Here is a 14,149-nt window from a genome sequence, read left to right on the forward strand (position 1 = left end):
TGTGTGTGTGTGTGTGTGTGAAATGCCTGTATAATTTATTTTTACATTTTAACATAAAACAAGAAACATTTTTTTAAATACTTAAAAAAAGAAACAAACTTATACGATATGCAGTTTGTTTGGATCAGCCATGGAATTAAATCTGTAATAGATCCAGACTAACAATAATAAATCTGTGCGTTAGAAACATTTGTACCATTTGTTTTTGTTTCGCGCTATTTCATGCTTTTAGCTTTCTCACTACGTCATGCTTCTATCACTTCTCTGGACCAGTTGGGAAACGTCGGGGAGAAAGGGGGGCGGGGGTGAGATGGAAAGGGCAATCAGTGTGAATTTAGAGGTAATTTTGTTTTTAAGCATAAAAAAGTTGAACGACCTGAATTCAAACTGATGACTCAAGCCTCCTCAAGCCGACATTCTAACCACTCCGCGAGTGACTTATGTGTGAAAAATAGAAGACTGTATATATTTATTAATATATTGTTTGTTTCAAACTTTCTTTAAAGTGACGACCTATAAAGGGGAGTAATTCAGCTTATACCAACACCTCAGTCAAATACAGAGAGAGTTGATATAAGCTTTTTTAAAAATAAATCTCGGTATATCTAGACCTATATTTTAGCTATTAATTTCAAACTAATACTATTGACCAAATAACATTCTGAATTGGATCTATTAAACGAAAGAAATCTTTTTTTTTTTTTTGGCGATGTATGTTAAGCCCATCAAACAGTGTGTGTAAAACAATTCAAAAAGCGTGTAGTTTACCTAATGAAACAATGTCTGCTAAACCTATGAAAAATGTGTCGTTTTACATTTGAGACTGTATGTTAAACAATGGAAGATGTAATATTGAACTGTTTGAAATCGGGAACAAATAAATAAAATTGAAAAAAGTTTAGTTTCAACTTACTTTAAAAAATATGTATGTAAAGCCTTTGGAAAAAAGTATTTTTTAACCTTCATTACATTGTAAGCTAACACGCTGAAACAGTGTGTGTTAAACCTGTTCTTTAAGACAAGATATGTTGAACTAGTGAAACATCGAATGTCGAATCTTTGTTGGTGAATAAAGAGACTGAATGACGTCATCTTCTCCTCTCTAGAACTCCACGATATACAGAATTATGGCTGCAGAGATTTGCGACTGTTTAACCTTTAAAGTGCTGAGCTGTTTTACAATGAGTGCATACAAAATGGAATTACAATTCTGATGTTTACAGGTTAATCTACCACACGCGTTTAAAGGGTTAAAAACAGCCCCTTGTGCTGGTCTTTTTTGGCGCTTCTCTTGGCTAGATACTGACTCGTGGTCACAACGGCTGACCCTAAACACCTCGTTGAAGCTTTCAATTAGTATTAAAACATTATGGAAGTGTTTCTCAAAAGTTATCCGTCCTGAATCAGCTTTGATCAATGAGTTGTCTTACTTGATCTATAGTCTATACCAATGCAACACACAATCATTTTGAGTCGGCCTGTGCGTGGGGTTTTCAAACCAAGACCCGCGGGCCAAATCTTTTCTTAGACTCCATATTACTTACCCCCAACTCCAAATTGAATGACGTACAACAATAAAAAATTTAATTAGTTTTTTTTTTGTTTTTGTTATGCTACTGTAATTCATACGATTGAAATTGATAAGTTTAGCCTAGTGATTTTTTTTCATAAGAAAAAAGATTAACATAGACATTCTAAAAGGGGATATCTTAATACAGTAGTGGGTGGCTGGATGACAATGTTTCCAGGAGAATTCTTCAACAGGTAGAAATAAGAAACATGTTTACTTTATAACATTGAAATGAAGTAGAAATGACATTTTAAGAAAAACTAATAGCTATTGTTTGGGTAAGGGGACTTATTGAACTGTTGAGATTTTACTGGCAGTGGTCCACCTACACTTGGCAGGACAGAAAAGCTCAATACCTTTCAACTCCAATGTTTGAGGTGGCAAGTGAAATCACCAAACAGGAAGTCCGGTGAAGAGCGTGGAGCCAGGTCATCCGCGCTGGATGTGTCATTAGCATTAGATGCCTTGACTGGCTTGGGCATGTTGAATGCCACAGGGCATACAGAGGTAGGAGTGCTGGCTTGGGCATGTTGAATGCAATAGGGCATACAGAGGGCAGGAGTGCTGGCTAGGGCATGTTGAATGCCTCGGGGCATACAGAGGCAGGATTGCTGGCTTGGGCATGTTGAATGCCACAGGGCATACAGAGGGCAGGAGTGCTGGCTTGGGCATGTTGAATGCCCAAGGGCATACAGAGAGCAGGGGTGCTGCAGGTCTTATAGATGCACCGATGAATGTCAGTGCGACATGACAGAGGTCAGAAAGATAGGAGAAAGAGAAAAGAGAGAGATGGAGAGAGGTAGAGAGAGAGAGAGAGAGATGAGAGCGCGACAGAGGGTATATTCAGAAAAAAGAGAAGAGAAAAGAGAAAAGAAAAAGAGACAGATAAGAGAGTGACAAAGGGGCATATTTAGATAAGAGAGAGGAGAGGATAGAAGCGTGCGAGAGAGAGAGAGAGAGAGAGAGAGAGAGAGAGAGAGAGACTGAGAGAGTAAACATTAATCTTGCATTAACATTTCTAGCCGAAATAGAAATTGTAGCTTGAGACTTTCTGTAACTATTCGACTAACGACATGATGTGATCTCTGAAATCTACTCTAGTACTCTCTAACTTCATTTCTGATACAGTACACGGAAGTTTCTCTTGTTCGGTGCCAATTAAATTTAATTAAAACAGACGTTCTCCTGTTTCAAGTCTAGATATTTACTCTTGGGTTTGTGAATGAGTTCGTTCTTCCTACATCAAGCAATGGAGTGCCTCTAAAATGACCACACTTAGCTGTAGAGTACAATCTCAACACGTTAGACAAGTGAAGCACAACATATGAACCATCTCTTTTAATAGACACATTAATCATGTCCCAGAATGATTGAAGAGTTAACTAATTCTCCATTATTTTTTTTTTAACCATCACAATTTATCGTAGAATCGACCAAAAAAAAAACATTTTTAAATTTCGATTCTTTTCGTTGTTTTAAATTGATGGCTTTCACCTTTTTTTCCACTGTATTAATCGGAGATGTTTTGTTTTTATCATAGAGATATTTACTCGGTCACCAGTAGAAAGTTATAAAAGTTTCCAAAAGTAATATTTGCTTCATACACACGTAGAAGTATAGAAGCAGGCCGTTTTGGCGCAGCTGTTTCTGGCCCGGTGGCCGTTTTGGCGCAGCTGTTTTTGGCGCGATGGCCGTTTTGGCGCAGCTGTTTCTGGCCCGGTGGCCGTTTTGGCGCAGCTGTATTTTGTCGTGATGGTCGTTTTGGCGCAGCTGTTTTTGGCGCAGCTGTTTTTGGCGCGATGGCCGTTTTGGCGCAGCTGTTTTTGGAGCGATGGCCGGTTTTGGCGCAGCTGGTTTTGGCGCGATGGCCTTTTTGGCGCAGCTGGTTTGGCGCGATGGTCTTTTTTTCGCAGCTGTTTCTGGCCCGGTGGCCGTTTTGGCGCAGCTGTTTTTTTTGGGCGCGATGGCCGTTTAGGCGCAGCTGTTTTTGAGTGGACGTTTTGGAACAGAATGTTCAGAATTTTGAGGCCACATTAAATCTGTTCATGTTATTATGTCTTCTAAAAAGAAGGATACATGTCTATGTTTTGTAGGGGTGTGTTTATGTAAAGAACAAGAGTTATTTGCCCTTTAGGTTAGATATTTTGTTTCGTTGTCTAATGTTTGTTTTATATTGCTAATATTATAATGTGTGTGTGTGGATTTTAATATTGTCCCAGAAACCAAGGATAGAAAAAAAATTAATGGAATTTTTTTTTTTACACAGAAATGATTTATTTAACTGATGAAAAAAAAAAGGGGAAAACTGATGAATGTGTGGCCAACATTTTATGGAGGGCCGGGGGGATGTGGAGTACGTCAATAGAATGGTGTCAGTTAGGAGTCTGGTCTGACCTTACTTAGTTTTTATGATTATAATTTTTCGAATATTCCCTCAAGATTGAAAATGATTACATCCTAGCCCAAACCTCATGTAGAACGGCGAGGGATTGCAGCGGGCGTGGTTTGAAGCCAAGACTATCGAGACTTTGGTTTTATTTTTATTTACACAGAGCGTCAAAAATATTGGACATTTAAACGAATATATTTTTTTTTAAAAAGAAAGAAAAGCAATAAAAAGATAGAGTGTTGAACATAGTTAAAAAATAGAGGTAAATGTTTCTTTGGAGATGTATTTATCTCATCATCAGTTGTTAACTCATTCAGAGAACATGACTCTGATGAAAGTTTTTTTTTTGTGGAACAATCCAACAAAACATCAACAGGCGAGGCCTATAATTAGGTCAGATGTTCGGGTTGGTTGGAGATTTTTCCTTAGGACGTGAAGAGAACGCGCTCAAAAAGTGACAAACACATATACATGCATACACCCATACGTCACATACACCCATACGTCACAAACACATATACATGCATACACACCCATACGTCACATACACCCATACGTCACAAACACATATACATGCATACACACCCATACGTCACATACACCCATACGTCACAAACACATATACATGCATACACACCCATACGTCACATACACCCATACGTCACAAACACATATACATGCATACACACCCATACGTCACATACACAAGCATCGTGTAAAGAAACAAAAAGCTGTCTCCAAACTGGAACAGTCTCAATCTACATTTCGATTGTTTACTGAAGGCCACATTTGTGTACTGTGTGTGTGCGTAAGTGTGTGTTCTTATATGGTGCGCTTACATGTGTGTGCGGGCTTGTTTTGTGTGAGGTAAAAGTTTGTGTGTGTGTGTGTGTAGGCAGACCCGTCGCCAGAAATACTGGGTGGTCTATGTGTGGACCCCTCTGCTTTCACTCCCACATGTGAAAAAAAACAACAAACAACTTAAAATACGTATAAAAAGACGCATATAAAAAGCTTGAAGCGCCCCACCCCCCTTTTTTTTAAGGGGGCCCAGGCTAGATTTCTGTCTCCACCTCGTGGTGGGCCTGGTGAAGGGTGTGTGTATTAGGAGTAAGTTGTGTGTGTGTGTGTGTGTCTGCATGAAATATTAGTTCACGTCTATGATGGAAATAATAATATAAAAGACTCCTGCTGCCAGTCAGTTGCCAGATCTGCTATTAGACCTGCCACAGCGACAGGAAGTTATTCGCGTGACACTGATAAAGGGAGACTACAATATCTTTGCTTTTTTCTTTTGACTCTTTCTTCTGGGCGGGAGAATAGAAAGATAATTAACTTATGAAAAATACTATAAATATTACTAAGTAAAAAAAAAAGAATTTACTTTACATAACATTTAAATTAATGGAATGTGTCATTATTGTTTATGTAGTTACGAATAATTGCTATCCCCTTAAAACTTAATCGTATTTCACGTATGCATGTAAATTATGAGTGAGTACATATTATATTTGTATGGTCATAATGTATTGTACGGTGTAATGTACACACTGGGAGACATATTTACTTACGGATAATAAAGATTATTATTATTATTAACTTAATCCTATTTCATTGCCTTTATCTATAGCAAATAATTATAACTATAACTATAACTATATAACTATATATATATATATATATATATATATATATATATTGTTATAAACCTGGTGGTGGCACAGATTGGGGTAGTGGTGTGAGTGTAGTCAGCCGACGCAAATCGCCCCAGGCCAGCGCTAGACGAGCGGTCAACCGTGACGAGTTACGACGGTCAGCCGAGACGAGTGTCAACACGGCGGTTCGGGAAGGATCGACGTCGTGAACAGAGCTCAGGAGCGTCACGAGAGTTGTAGTCATCTGACCACCTAGAAATGTCGAGCGGCGTTCTGTCCGGTTCGAGAAGGCCAGTAGGGACCCTATATAAAGAGCGGAGGTGTCGCAGTCAAGACGGTTCAGAAAAGGGGTTCACGGCAGGGGTTCAGAGCCCGGTTCACTACAGTCCGGTCGACTACAGCACAGTTCAGCGGTGTGGTTCTGTACAGAGCATTACGACGGTTCAGTGCGGAGTACTGTCAAGTACAGTTGAGACGGCTGGCGCCTTGATCTTGGTCTGCGATCGAGTCCGACACAACGAGCCTAGTGTGTGAAGTCAGTCCTGAACTGTTGAACCCAGTGCAAGCCCCGAACGAGACGGAGAGGCCAGTGCAAGAGTTGATACGGCGGTACAGTGTTATCGGAGAGATATTTGTATAGTGTACGTGTTGCCAATTGTACAGTATTGGCTGTTATTTATTCAACTATTAAAGTGTTACGTTGCTTTGGAGCCCTGAGTTGTCAAGTTCTTTAAGTTGGTGGTGTATGGTGCAGTTTGCAGAGAGCCTGGATAGTGAGATTCGTGACAATATATATATATATATATATATATATATATATATATATATATATATATATATATATATATATATATATATATATATATATATATATATATATATATATATATATATAAATCCTTTGGTGTATCCGGAATCAAGAAGAACCTATCACTGTATTACCTCCTTCAAAAGTAGACACTAATAGGAAGTTTAACATCCGGTGCTAAAATTCCATGAATCGAAAAACATAGATTACATGTTGACTAGATACTCTATGACTGAAGTTTTTTTAATGGCTGGCTTATCATTATTCAGGCTTTTAAACCAGACAAGTGAATTTGATTTTTAAGAGGCACACACTTAAAATTCTGACACGGATCGAAGAAGCAAAAAAAAAAAATATTTTATAATTGAAAATAGAATGGGAAAAAAAAAGAAGGTTTGAAAAAGATATTTAAAAGAAAAGCGATTTAAAAAATGAAATTAAAAAAAAAGATTGAAACAATAAAATAAAAAAGAATTATTTTAAAAAATCAATTCCTTCATTGTGAATCTGATGGTAGTCTCTAATTTCTCTTTCTATTTTATTTCTTGTAATTATAGACTAGTGTAATAAATTTGGCAAACTCATGTTCTTCTATCAACAAGGACTGGAGGACATGAAGACTGGAGCCTCTATATAATAGGGTGTGTACAATGTTCATGTACTTTTGTTTAAATTGAACCTTTAACTCAGCGGTTCTCAACCTTTTAAGCTCGGCGACCCCTTTTTTCAATCCCCAAATCTTCCGCGACCCCCATCAACACATAAACACACAAACAGCAATAGAACAATCCATATTTTCGATGGTCTTAGGCGACCCCTGGCAAACCGTCAATCGGCCCCCAAGGGGGTCGCGACCCACAGGCTGAGAACCCCTGCTTTGACTGAATACAAAGAAACAACTGAATCAAGTCCGGTAATTCACATAGGAAGTCAGCCAAATTTAATGTCAAGAATCAAGATGATGATATTTTGGAAAAAATATAACGGTCAAACCGGAGTTTGCACTGTGTGGTTAATTATGTAGTGCTTGTTTTTCTTTAAAGATATACATAAAAAATCCATGTCTAGGAAATGGTTAGAGCACTTTCGGCTCAGTCCTCCAAAAGGTTTCTATTCAGTTTCCAGTCACTTGCCAACTTTTTGAACCCGTGAAGAAAATGTAATCAAATACTTACAGATTGAGTAAAAAAAAAAAAAAAAAAAAAAAAAAAAAAAAAAAAAAAAAAAAAAGTTTTAAAAATAATAATTGAAATTTATACAGAAAAAAAAAAGAAGAATTAACTTTCAAACTAAATAAATGCATGGATCGTTCGAAAATGTTTTAACTTTTTAAACCATAGAAAATTCAATTTGCTTGTAGACTTAGTTGAATTAAAAAAAAAAGGAATGCAAGAAAATGAAATGTTACGTAACAGGAGAAACTATAGAAAAAAAGAGGTGAAACTCTAGGAAATGACCAGTTCATGACCCAGTATTTGCAGCTGGTAGTATTTGCACTCAACAGGATGTCATGCAAGTGTGTGTGTGTCTGTGTGTGTGTTTGGCTGTGTCTGCAGACACCCATGTAAATAAATCTTTAAAAGGCTTCACGAGAATATGTTCCTGACTTTTGCTTCTCGTGAACAGAAAATGTCCTTGAGGGATTGAGACACAATCTTGACGGATGTCCGAGTGTCTAGCAGCGTACTGAACATGTCTCTTGAACACATCTTTTTGTTCATGCTCTTTATTTCTTCAAAGATTTTATCAGCTCACTCTGTCTGTTTGTCTGTCTGGTAAAAAGTCTCTACACGCTATTTCTCCGACTCCCAATCTTGGAGCAAGCTGAACTTTAGATCAATTATTTGTTTTACCTGACTAAACAAGAATCAATTTAAAAAAAAATTAAAACTATTGTTCATTAATTATTTTGTTTGGAATCAAACAAGGGAAAGAACTTGTACTTGACTTATGTGGTGCAATAAGCTGAATTAGTTCCCTTTATATTTTTAAGAGAGAAAGCTTTAAAGTATGAACCTGACAATAGATAGCCACGAAACCTTCTATTTTCATAAGTACTTCCCTCACACAGTGGTTAGTGTGTTGGCTTGAGGAGACTTGAGGATACAATAGTACACAGATGTGTAGTAATGATACAAAAAAGAAGCAAGAAAATATACAAAAACAGATACTTAAAAAAGCATAGTTAGTTTTTGGGGAAGAACCGCATAATTACTGTCATATGTTGCAAGATTTTTCTCCCTTTTCCTGGGAAGCGTGGCAGAGACGCTAAGTGCGCTTGAACTTGGCTACCTAGAAGGGGGCTCGAGGTTCGACACCCGACTCGGGCAGAGTTGTGTTTACTGAGCGCCCAAAGGCAGCACGGAAAACCAACTCCTAGATACCCCCTCCCCCCCACTGGTCCACAAATGAGATTGGACCAAAAGCGCTCTGAGCATGCTATAAGCACGAAAGTAGCGCTATATAAAAGCTATAATTATTATTATTATTATTATTATAAAACAAAAATAATTAATTACGACCAATTGATTAACTAATTGGTTAATTGTTTGTTTTTTTTAATTGATTCATGTATTGCCATTGACAACGAATAATTGTGTGCAAAGTGAGGGAGGGAGAGAGAGGGAGAGAGAGAGAGAGGGAGAGAGAGAAAGGGAGAGAGAGAGAGAGGGGGAGAGAGAGAGAAAGAGAGAGAGAGAGAGAAAGAGAGGGAGAGAGAGAGAGAAAGAGAGAAAGAGAGAGAGAGAGAAAGAGAGAGAGAGAAAGAGAGGGAGAAAGAGAGAGAGAGAAAGAGAGACAGAGAGGGAGTTGATATATGCTTTGTAAACAACATAAAGATACAACAAGAAGAACCAAAAAAAAATTTCAAAGATTGATCATCAATTATTCTCATGCTGTGGATATGATACCGACATACTCTTGCAGAGCTTCCACCAGATTGCTGTGGATTATTTATTCATGCGAAGAAATGAGATACAGTATTATGAATCCCCCACAGATCATGCTCACTTATACATTTCTAATGACATCACTTGCTAGAGTACTTCGATTCAACAACAAGTTAAAAATAGCCCTATCGGTGATACATTCACGGACAACAATTATGAGCACATTGCAAAAAAAAAAAAAAAGAATGTTTGATATGAGCTTCTGTATCTTTGCATGAAAAAAATGTCAATAAATGTTACAATTATAATGCTTTACATTAATATTGCCTTGATGGCGAAGGAGAGGGTTAAATATAGGCTCATCCTCAGCCTCTTGAATTCCAAGATTACGTCAGACACTAACTCAAACTGAAATAAATTCATAAAGTGAACAGTACAAAACCATTATGTCATTAAGATTTAATAAAATAATATTTATATATAATAAGGCTAGTTTTCGAGTCCGAAGATTAGTAAGGAGTGCAGTATTTCCCGTGGCTGTACAGACCCAGCTGTGATCTACATATTTTGCCACATCCAGGGCAAGCATAACCATTGTCCACATTTATATATATTGTTATAGTTTACCTCAACATTGTTTTTTTTTTTTTGGGTGGGGGGGGGGTGTTAATGTTAGATAAATAATTGTATTTTTATTACTACAATTCAATTTACGATTGATAAATTATTTAGCAAAAATGATATTCATAAATTGTAAATACATTTTTAACTTAAAACCAGTTAGTTAGATGTAGCCTATTAGTTATATCTTTTATTTATAACAAAAAATAGGCACCTCCTATTATTCCGGTATCACCTAAGCTCCCGATTTAATAAAATAAATAAATTATAGCTTTTATATAGCGCTACTTTCATGCTTATAGCATGCTGAGAGCGCTATGTTCCAATCTCATTTGTAGACCAGTGGGGGGGGGGGGGGGGAGGGGGTATCTGGGAGAAGGTATTCCGTGCTGCCTTTAGGCGCTCAGTTAACACAACTCTGCCCGAGTCGGGTGTCGAACCTCGAGCCCCCTTCATAGGTAGCCAAACTTAGCCCCTCGACCACGCTTCAAACATTGATTCTTCCTACAACAAATTGTCATCGAAAAAAACTCGAATCTTCTACTTAAAGTGTCATATCATGTCAAACGTCAGCAAGACAATATCTCGTCTGTCTCTTGACTTCCGTCATAGGAATGCTGGGACAGTTCACGTGACCAAATCCCTCCGCTCTTTCCTGTCAGCAGCGGTACCTGGCAGAAGTTAAGTCCGTCCGTGCCTGTGTCTTGTGTAGGTAAGTCCAAACGGAGGTAACACTGGAATGAGCAAACCAAATGAACACCGGCGAAAGGTCGACAATTTCAAGATACTCGACGCTGATGAACGACGACGTCGAACAAAAAGTGGAATGCGTAATGAAGGGAACCGTCGAATGTCGTATTCTCTAAATATCTACTTCAGAAACTGAAGCCGACCTGACTATAAAGCTGCCAAAAGTCTTCTGTCTTTTTTTTTTCATAACGCTTCCTTAATCCTAATCTTGTCTTTACTAGTTGCGTCATACCCTCTAAGTCAAAAACTTTTCCCTTTCTATGAAACAAAATAATTTTTCGCGCCAAATTCCCAACCGTGCCATAACACAGACTATCAAGTTGAGTTTGTATTCTTTTACGTTGTCCAGACAGCTTTTCTTTGGATGACCTTCCACTGGACCTTGAAGGATGACTTTTAAAAATGAGTCATATCTTTCATTATGAACGAGCGAGACAATATAGAAACACTGCCATTACTGATTATATCAGCAAAAAAAGGGCAGCAAAGATTATGTCATCATTTAATGCTAGTGAAAAGGCCATGTTTTATCACGTTCACGTCTGTAATACTTTAAGTTTTAATATCACTGCCTGGTATGGCAATCTGAACATTAAAAAATAAACTTCACAGAATCCTAAATGCTGCTGGTAAAGTCATTGGCAAAAAAACAAACCCCATTTGGTCAGATGTTTGAGAATAACATTCTTCAGAAAGCTAAAAAGATTCTAGAAATAAAATAATCACGCTTTGGGTCAGGATTTTGTGATTTTACCATCACAAAAGCGATACAAGACACCGATAGCAAAGACTAACAGACACACAAAAAAAAAAACTCTTTTGTTTCCCTGGCAATCAAATCTTTAAACAATCTGATACAAATATTTTGCATATAAATTATGAGTGAGTCTGGTGTGAATGTATATATTTTGTGTTTCTATAGTTATAATGTTTAGTTTGGTGTAATGGCACAAATTGTAATACAAATTTCCTTAAGAAAAATAAAGATTATTATTATTAAATATTTCATTGTATAAATTATATATTTCAAAAGATCTATTGTTTGAAGTCTGACATTTTCTCTTGAAACAAGATTTCAAATATTCTGATGGCCAACCTTTTTTTCGGACATCTGATCATATATAGTTCCGAAATGCGAATCACAGGCCCATCTGCACTGTAGGAAGAAGTTTCAAGTGGCCCTACAGCTCCATGTCACGGGACGGATGTGGCTCGCGGGTCGTAGTGTGCTGCATCAAGTCTTTATATCAGCAAACAGATTGACGCTATCCAAGAAAGAAAGAAAACAGTTATCTTTCCTTTGACGGCCCAGACAATTTGAACTCGTCTGTACTTTTTATCAACTCACCTTTGTCTCGGTGAAATCTTACCATTCTTGGATCCAGTTGATGTTGATGACAACACATGAATCAATGAAATAATTAAATAAATTAGTTTATAAAGTAATTTTTTTTTCTATATAGGAGATATACAAAGCTAAGGGGAAATAAGCATTAGGTATAGAAAAAAGTCGTTTGATAAAAATTTTTAACTATGAATGGACTAAAAAAAACCAACCTTTTCTTTCTGTAATTAGTTGGACTACTGAGTGGTTAGCGCGTCGGTCTTCCAAATTGGAGGCTCGAGTTGGAATTCTGAACAGAGTAACGTTTTAAACAATTTCTTTTGAAAAGGCAGAACGGAAACCTTCTCCCAAATAATTTCCCCCCCCCCCCCCCCCAATTCTGGTCCACACAATTGATTGGACAATAGCGCACTGAGAATACTTTAAGCATGAAAGTTGCGTTAAACTTAAACAGTAAGAACATTTCCAATCGCATACATTTAATACTGTTACTCTAAATGTACTATATATTAATTACCTGATTGATTCAAAATAATATGCAAAATTTCGCTCAATATAAGCTCTATCTTTCTTTAATATTTGTACTATTTTACTACTTTTTCTATTTCTATTTAATTGTTAATAGTTTAACAAGGGACATCACTGCTGCTAGAAACAATGTTGTGGGCAGATAAGTGTCAAGACTTCATCCTCAGAGAACCCTAGCACGTAGGCCGAACGATTGAAGCGAATAACAGGAATTAATTCCCCTACACTGGGCAAGAAGAACAAAACAAAACAAAACATTCAAACTAAAAATCCAAATATTTAGAAAGTAATATGAGCTGTTTTGTTTTTTTATGAATTAAACACAACCCCAAAAACAGACAGAAAAAAACTGTATCATTTATCGACGAACTGAAAAATAAAACTGTAACATCTCAAAAGTGTAGGACTTGAACGAATTCGGCCACCAGTATTTCCCGAATAATAAAGTTACAAAGACAGTTTGTGTGTAAACACATACTCAAAATCGGCCCCAGAAGTGGTCCACCCAGGCAGGTAAAAAGGCAGGTTTCAATATTTTCAGAAAGAACATCAGAATGAAATTCTTTCAAAGACTAATGACAGAGAAGAATGGAGAAAGAAGGTTGACAGATCTTGTGGGATGCCCCAGCGGTACAGCAGACTAAAGGATAGGTGAAAGTAAATGCAGGGTTAGATGGGAAAACTGATGTCCTATGCAGAATATCTAATTGATCTAATAGTTTTGTAAAGGGTATTTCTCTGTTGTAATACAACTGCAGTTAACGCGATAATATGAAATACTACTTATTAATTGTTGTTTTAAATTATGTCCAACTTATATGCATACGAAATAGATTTTTTCTCTTTAAAAAAAAGAAAACTTTTGTGTAAATGTAGTAGTTAGTATGACAGAACTTACATAACTTAGCAATAAATGTGTAATGAAATTTTTTTTTGACAAAAAAAAATCTAAACCATTTGCATAAATATGTTAAAAATATGGTGTATCTTGTGTCTATTTCTAAAGAGCCTCTTGTGTTTGTTACTATTAATAGTGAATAGTTGTAAAAGTGGTGTATTTTTATGAAAAAAATGCTTGCATAAGTGATTTTAAAAAATAGATTTTTCTCTTTCAGAAAAGAAAAAAGTAGCCGTCGCATCAGAACTTTGAATGGTCTAAAATATTATGGTGTCAGATATTCACTATCTTTTCTAGTTTACGAGATCTATACGGGACGGACGGACGGACAGACGTACGGACAAATATTCTTCACAAAAATAACAGCGTCTTTTCCCCTATTGGAAGCCACTAAAATTTGCATTTTCAAAGAGCTCTAAAATTATTTCATTTTATAACATTAAGTGCATAATGTATATGTGCTCTGCGAAAGGTGCACAGCTAAGAACTAGACTAGAATGTAATGTTGACGAGTTGACCCATGGTTGACTTTAGACAAGACAGAACGAAGTTCCTCCCAAGCCTAGAGATTATGAAGAGGTTGTGCTCACGGCAGACTTTTGTTATTATGTTTGTGACCTGCCCATGTAAATAAACGTCAATATCATTGAGTCGCCTCCCTTAGATTATTACGCTTATATATTACAGACAAGAAGGA

The 14,149-nt window shown here is 36.9% G+C and overlaps 1 protein-coding gene across 3 annotated transcripts in view; it reads left to right on the plus strand.

The window, feature by feature from the left end:
• Nucleotides 1–14,149, plus strand: part of LOC106073171 (uncharacterized) — a 211,673-nt gene that overhangs the window by 83,507 nt on the left and 114,017 nt on the right. The gene's annotated exons all lie outside the window — the stretch shown is intronic.

This window comes from Biomphalaria glabrata, chromosome 4 (genome assembly GCF_947242115.1).
Source record: "Biomphalaria glabrata chromosome 4, xgBioGlab47.1, whole genome shotgun sequence".
Lineage (NCBI taxonomy): Eukaryota > Metazoa > Mollusca > Gastropoda > Planorbidae > Biomphalaria > Biomphalaria glabrata.